The sequence below is a fragment of the Magallana gigas genome, chromosome 1 (genome assembly GCF_963853765.1).
Source record: "Magallana gigas chromosome 1, xbMagGiga1.1, whole genome shotgun sequence".
In the NCBI taxonomy this organism is placed as follows: Eukaryota; Metazoa; Mollusca; class Bivalvia; order Ostreida; family Ostreidae; genus Magallana; species Magallana gigas.
This window is the reverse complement of record NC_088853.1, coordinates 72458401-72466015: the sequence shown is the minus strand read 5'-3', so window position 1 is coordinate 72466015 and position 7615 is coordinate 72458401. Positions and strand designations below refer to the sequence as shown.

General features: G+C 36.7%; 1 long non-coding RNA gene across 1 annotated transcript in view; it reads right to left on the bottom strand.

Annotated features, from left to right (window-relative positions):
- Window positions 1–251: 251 nt before the first annotated feature.
- LOC136274128 (uncharacterized) overlaps window positions 252–7615 on the bottom strand; it is a 28177-nt gene continuing 20813 nt past the window's right edge. Inside the window, exons 3-6 of the long non-coding RNA XR_010712423.1 lie at window positions 4890–5063; window positions 2857–2969; window positions 2387–2519; window positions 252–713 (exon numbers count right to left, since the gene is read on the bottom strand). This is a non-coding gene — a long non-coding RNA (uncharacterized lncRNA). The remainder of the gene's footprint in view (window positions 714–2386; window positions 2520–2856; window positions 2970–4889; window positions 5064–7615) is intronic.

The following is a 7615-nucleotide window of genomic DNA, read 5'->3' as shown; positions in this document are numbered from 1 at the left end:
ACCAAATCAAATTTCAAATCCTATGGAATTTTATGTTGAAAATTAACAAACTTTGAGATGAGGTATAAGTAGTAGAAATTCAGATAAGAAGTTTCATTAAAAAAGCTAGGACAGAACAAATTAGACCCGGTTTCATTGAGTGATTTTCCCATCGATAAAAATGAAGGGAGGGTAATTGGAGGGTTATAATTTCTTACACCTTTACAAAGACATGAAATCATAAAAAAAGGTTGGATACTCTAAGTATTCCGGTCTCTGTAGACTTAGGCAAGACCACAAATGAGCTACATCGTGATGAAAACGAATAAGTGGCATCAACGAAACCTGTATTTTAACAGTTTTATAAAACATACGCTTTTGGAACCCAAGATGGGCGATGATTATTAAAAAAAGCCTCCCTCATCTATTTCATCAACAATAAAAAGGGCAAAAATGCTTCCCTCTCACATCCATTTCTAGAAAATTTGACCCGAGAACCATTATTTCAACTTTATGTGGCCTTAGTTCATTAACTAAACTCTCAGTATATTATAAATGAAATAGAAATTATTGTTAAATGCTTTGAGACTAACTTGAGACCAGGAAAATAATGACTTGCTTGGTTTCTAAGAGAGAAAATTAAATATAAGCATACCCACCCCTAAAAACAAATGGGTTTCACAGGTTGAAAAACAAACTCAACACGATCCAGGAAGCTGTATCATTATGCGTGTCTAAAAAAAAAAAATCGTTCCATTTAATTCAATGTGATCATTCCACTAAAGTGATAGTTTTCCTAGCAAATGATTCCAGAATCAATACTATAGGCCTAAGATAAGATACCATAAAAGGAAACGAGATATCTGTGATAACCGCTAGTGATACCCGGCTCTAATGTGAAAATACATAAAGGCAAGGTCATCATTTAACAGGAGGTTGATGTCTGTTTTGTAAAAAAAAAACCAAATCATACCATATAGCATGTCTAAACAAAGATTGTTATAAAATGTCAAGCAGCTCTGATGAATAGTTGCTGAGAAATCTCTGATGACTATTTGTTTGAAAAGTAAGGCTACAAAAAAATAAAGGTGTCATTTAACAGGAAGTTGACATCTCATTAGTACAAAAATGAATCCCACCATAAGGCATGCCTAAACAAAAAGTGTGTTAAAATTTCAAGCATCTGCGATAAAAAAAATTGTTAATAATATGGACATACACAGAGAAGGACAGATAGACACACAAGGGTAAACAGTTTACCCCCTCTCCTTCCGAGCGGGGGTATTATTAGTTAATAGTCATATAGTGACCGGGAACGGGATAATACATGGTTAGTAAATTTCATACCTGGTGAGGCAAATTTACTAACCAGGTATCATCCCATACCCGGTCACTACATGACTATGTAATGATTATATCTTACCGACTGCCTTTGTGTTAATGACATAAAATTAATTAAACAATGAAAATCAAGCGTCTTATAACAAAGTTACAAGTTTCAATCTGGGTACGAAACCTGATGTCACAATACTCTAAGAATGATGTCATAATGCTCAAAGGGAAGATACCCCGGTATATTTTGTACTGACTGTGTATGGAATATACACGGTCTCCACGTGACTGCTGTTAGCCAATGATTTCTTTACAATTCAGCAGAAGGTAAGATATACGAAGAAATTGTGACTATATACATATATATGGAATGACTAATAACTGTAATTAACAAAGTTTACTTTGATTGGCTATTTCCTTGCTAAAGACCTTTAAGAAGTCAACTAAAATTTTATGAAATTAAATGAAATTTGCAGAAAATATTTATCAATTATTTATAAATGTCATACTGTAGATTCCATATTTTATGCAAGTACTTCATTCTGCGATTCAATTGTATTTTATTGAAGACACGAGAATATGAAATAGCAAATTTGTATCCCGATTTCTAATTATCTAAGTTCATCCGAAAAATGAAAATGAAATTTTAAATTCCGCAAGATGTGCTCCTCCCGATTTTATGCAGATATCAATTTCTCACATTTAATTAGGAATTTACAGTATGCTAGTGTAAGAAATCTACTTCTGGCTCTAAGGGATGAAAAAGTATTCTGATCTTCTATTAAGATATTGCTGAACTCTGGAGAAAATGTCTTTTAAAATTCATCTTCTGTATAGTAAATAATTTAATGTCCAATAAAATTGAATCAGTGAAATGTTGAGAAAAAAATTTAAATTAAATTAAATCTGAAATGTTTGAACTTATAAGTACCAATTCAACATTAATTAATAGAATTAAATATGAAACAAGAAGTTTACTAAAGGAATTAAATAGCAAAAGTTAATAATTTCAATTCTAAGACAAAGTCAGGGACTGCAAAAAAAAATGGTGCCAGAAGAGACTTCCATAATGTACCTGGAAGCTTTGATAACGGTGGTCACTGATTAATGGCTAGTGATTAAGATAACAAGTTCTTTAGCAAAGGAAGTGATGAGGCTTTTCCATCAGTCATCAAAGAATGGAGTTTCTCTTAGAAGACATGGCAGCTCTAAAATATAATAAACAGGATGAAAGTTTACAAAATATATACCTGTTAACCTTTCACTGCTGCTATGTGGGAGAAACTCCCCCTAACCAACTTGGCTATGGGGGAGAATTTGCATAAACGACGATTTTGCGCGTGAAATGCAAATAGGGACCAAAGTGGTTGTATCAACATCAGAACATAACATAGAACTCACTGAGATGGGGCAATACCTTTACGAGATCACTCTCATCATATTCTATGAAAATCATAGTTTTTAATCTTTATCATTATATCATATATTAATGTGTGGTTTGACACAATATCATATATTATTATACCTTCATATATATTATTTTACCTCAATATGAATATTCTATATAACGCATCATCCAATTGGTTCTAGACAATCACATGTCTGGGCAATAAAACTTCCATAGTCATATTTTGGATTTGGAGGCCTTGTGCACTTTCCTGCAAGAGTTGTCATTCATTTAAGGTATTCGATCCATAATAGCCCCAGATTCAATGAATCTGGGATCATAACAGATATGTATGGACTTAATACGGTAATTAGTATACTTGGACATTATTTTCATATATAAGTATCAACATGTAACAGTGGAACATGTCCTTATTAATGACCGTTCCCTTTTCTTGAAGAGTTGTCCCCCTTTGCTTTTATTCTATAAAAATTATAATTCTAGAAAATCTATATGGTATAAAAATTATTTTCATAAGTTTTTGTATTCCTAATGATAAAATACATCTTTATGACATCCTGAATGTCGGTTCAATACAGACGCACTTATTGAAGTTGGTTGATTAAAATTTTCCAGAGAGCTATTACTGGTATAATACACCTTTACAGCCACTTGTGAACATGTACTGTTTACCATATAGCAGCTAATTAATTTTGCAAAATTATTGTCAATACAGTATATATTTTAAAATATTTTATAATTAAAACTCTACCAATTCACATACGATCAAATTCATCTGACCCACCCCGTTCCTTACTTTCAGAAATCCAATTTCCAAAGAAATTGGAATTCCAATGTGGCCCCACCCTACTCCTCAAGATTTTTATTGGAAAGAATTAAAATCTACATTATCCGAGGGTGCTTTCAGTAAAGATACAGCTTTTCTAAGCAAGTGGTTTTTAGACAAAGATAATTTAATTTTTTTTTCTATTTTTATAATCCTATGCTATGTAAATTTTAAATAAATGATTTTTGAGAAGAAAATTTCAAATATTTACACTATATTCTTATGTAAAAGTACGACCCTCCATTGTGGCCTCACCCTACCCCTGAGGGTCATGATTTTCACTACTTTAAATCTACACTACATGAGGAAGCTTTCACACAAGTTTCACATTTCCTGGCTGATTGGTTGCTGAGAAGAAGTATTTTAAAGATTCATTCTATATATTGTATGTAAAACTCCAAACCCCCCACCTCCCATTGTGGCCCCACCTTACCACCAGGGACAATGATTTGAACAAACTTGAATCTACACTATCTGAGGATGCTTCCACACAAGTTTCAGTTTCCTGGCCAAATGGTTTCTGAGAAGAAGATTTTTGAAAAATATTGACAAAATTTCATTAAATCCTAATGATCTCCCATTGAAAGAGAGCAGGGCCCCAGATTTTAACAAACTTGAATCCCCTTCACCCAATGATGATGCTTTGTGGCTAGTTTGGTTAAAACTGGCCCAGTGGTTTCGGAGAAGAAGTCGAAAATGTAAAAAGTTTACAGACAGACAGGCGGATGGACGGACAGACAGACAGACGCCGGAAAAAAAGTGATCAGGAAAGCTCACTAGAGCTTTCAGCTCAAGTGAGCTAAAAACCTTAACCTACTCCAGCACCTGAAACAGATGCAATTAGTTGTTTCAAATTTTCCTCACTTTCTCTTATGGTACAATGGAACTCCATATCAGAAAATTGATCCCATTGGACTATGATTTTCTTTGATGAGCTTGTTAAATTTAAAAAACTCTCAAAACATTATCATAATTACCATACTATGTAAAAATATGTAAAAAAGAAAATTTAATAGTACAAACAATTTTAAAATTGCAAAAACACTACAATCTTATCAGTAATTTTGAATTTCATCTAAATCAATGCCTTATAGGGTCATTTCATCAATTTACTTGAATAAAAATAGTTAACTTCTTTATAAATAATGATAATATTTATTTCCTAATAATGATAGAAACTTTTGGTTTACATGAACAAGTGATGATTTTTTTTTTCTATAGAAGTTGTTATCTAAATGATGAAACTTGTTGGAAATTTAGTTTGTTCACATAAATGAGAGGATGTACGAAAGAGAAACACACGTTTATCATTATAGTTGCAAGTAAACAACGAATATGCCCTACCAGCATGGAGCTTCATTTTCCATAGGTGGTAATGTTTATGTTCCAGCCTGAATTTTCGTTCAGCAACGACAGACCTCTGGAATGAAAGCTCATCAAATTGTCTCTTTCCTGTTAAAATTTCGTGGTGTGAAGTCAGATTCATTTTCCGGCAAAATGCATGTGTATTGAAAAACTCTGAAAATGAAAGTAAAAGTAGGGAATTTTACAGTTTGGGAAAGGGTGTACATCAAACAATTTCAATTCCTTCCTTCAAATGATAATAATAATTCAATTTTGACACTTGCTTTTAAAATTGCAAATACTCTTTTCTTACATGTGTCACGCATTCTGATTTAAAATGTCCCAATAAATGTACATACACAAAGCACTACTTTGTTGTCCTACACACATTCTAAAAATAGTTAAAGGGATATACCCACATGTTGACAAACAGACTCGGCACCATTCAGGAAGTTGCATCATACGCATCTACCATAAATAACAGTTCCATTTAATTAAGTGTGACAATTCCACTCAAGTAATAATTTTCCTAGCAAATGAGTCCAAATTTAATACTGTAGGCCTAAAAAAAATTGTGCCAAAAAAGAAATAAAAGAAAAGAAATTGTCTCTATATGAATGGAACTACAATTGATTAAGTACACAGTTTGATTGGCTAAATCCTTGTGTAACACCTTTAAGAGACTTCCGTCTAATTTTTTCAGCCCTGACGACTCTCGCTGAGATTTATAGTAGACGATAACTTTACAACCAGAAACAACAAGTTCATGATTAAACAACCTGAGAATGCGTCCACACAAGTTTTAGCTTTTCTGGCCAAATAGTTTTTAAGAAGGAGATTTTTAAAGATTTTCTCTATATATTCCCATGTAAAATTTGATCCCCCCATGGTGGCCCCATCCTACCATCGGGGACCATGATTTGAAAAACTTAAATCTACACTACCCAAGGATTTTTTGAGGAGAAGATTTTTTAAAATACCAACAATTTTTTTTATAATTCTGAATTATCTCGCGCCCCATTTATACATCATTTGAACTTATTAAAGTGTATAGTACCAAATCAATGTTATTATAGTATCCAGGTCCAAACAATGGGTATGAGGATTTATCCTGGGTTGTATTCCATACAGCCTGAGGCTGCAGGCCCGAAGTATGGGGACATAACTCTGTCAAAAATTGCTCAATCGTACCCAAAATCAAACTTGACCGAGATATTATGATACTTCTGTATACCAAATTTCATTGCAACCTATGAAAAGAAAATGAACAGAAACTAAAGTAAGGACCAGTAATAACTAAGATATAATCATCAGAGGGCACCTGCTCCATTATGTAATTTTCTTTTGTACCATATCATAACATATGGTAACTTCTTTGTATTTTCCGTATGAAAAAAAAGGGAAACTTATCTATTATAGTTACTTAAGCAAAAGCTGACATTTAATTAGCTAAACAATAGATTTGAAAGACTGGCCTTCGCAAGTCGCCTGGGATACCTGCGCCAGGTTCCCTGAAAACCTGAAGGTGGGAACACTCTGGATCAGGTCTGTCAATGTGGCCAAACTTCGAAGGAGTTGGTCAGTCAACCACTCGCACACTCTTAGTCGCATAGCCGTGGCGTCATCCCCCAAGGGCATGGACCTCCTAAACACAGGGTGAAGGTGGGAGAGCGTCACATGATCCCTCAACTTGTTCGTCCTCTCGGCACAATTGGGAAAGGGGCAGGAAGAGAGTGGCAATCGTCTCCTCCTGCTGTGGGGGCCAGCCATCGGGTCTCCTCTGTCTCCGCCGGCCTGCTCGGTAGGCACCCCAGCGCTGCATTCGTGCCACAATGGTGGCCCCTTAGGGGGCACGCCTGCCATGCCATGGGACGCCCCTGATGTCTGGGGGGGGCTTGGGAGAACTGTCAGGAGGCCCTCTGGCAGCAGGAGAGTGTTTTGGGGGCCGACCTCGGCGTGGCTGCTGCCTGAGGGGGATTCGGGAAGCTTGCAGGCACCCGCTGCCCCTGCAGGGGGGCTGGAAGCCAAGACGCTCCCGGTCTCCTGCTTGGCACTCTCAGAGTTCTCAAAGTTCTCCCTAAACCGAATGAGCCATGGGGGGATGTCCCTGTCAACGCACTTCTTCAAGCGGTCGTGATTTGCCACCATGACTGCTGACTTGGTCTTTACTTGGTACAGGTGGGGGGTCAGCTTCTTGACTATGATACCTGGGCCCTTCCAGGACAGCCTACGCTTGCAACACTTCCCCTTCACCGTCGCGGTGTCCAGCACATACACAACATCTCCTTCCTCAAAGGGGCGGGTAGTGGCCTTGATGTCATAATCTCTTTTCATCCCTCCTAAGGGGTGTGCAGGCGCCTCCTGGCTGTCCTGTGAACAGTCAGTATTTTGTCTTCAAGGTCCCTCACGTCTCCATATCTGCAGGGCCCTCCTGCAGGGGGGACCTGTACATCAGGCTAGCTGGCGTATTGACCTCTCTACAAAGCATGAGTTTGTTGGCGGTGAACCTTGAATTACGATTGACTGCAGAGCGGAAGGCCCCCGCTATCTGGGCCAGATGCTCGTCCCAACAGTCTTGGGCCTTATCAATATACAGACCCTGAAACGTACTACTACACCAAAAAAGCGTGCGACTTTCGTGCGAGAAACGTTTCGTGTAAACCGTTTAGCGTTTCGTGTAAACCATTTAGCGTTTCGTGTGAATCGTGAAGCGTTTCGTGTAAACC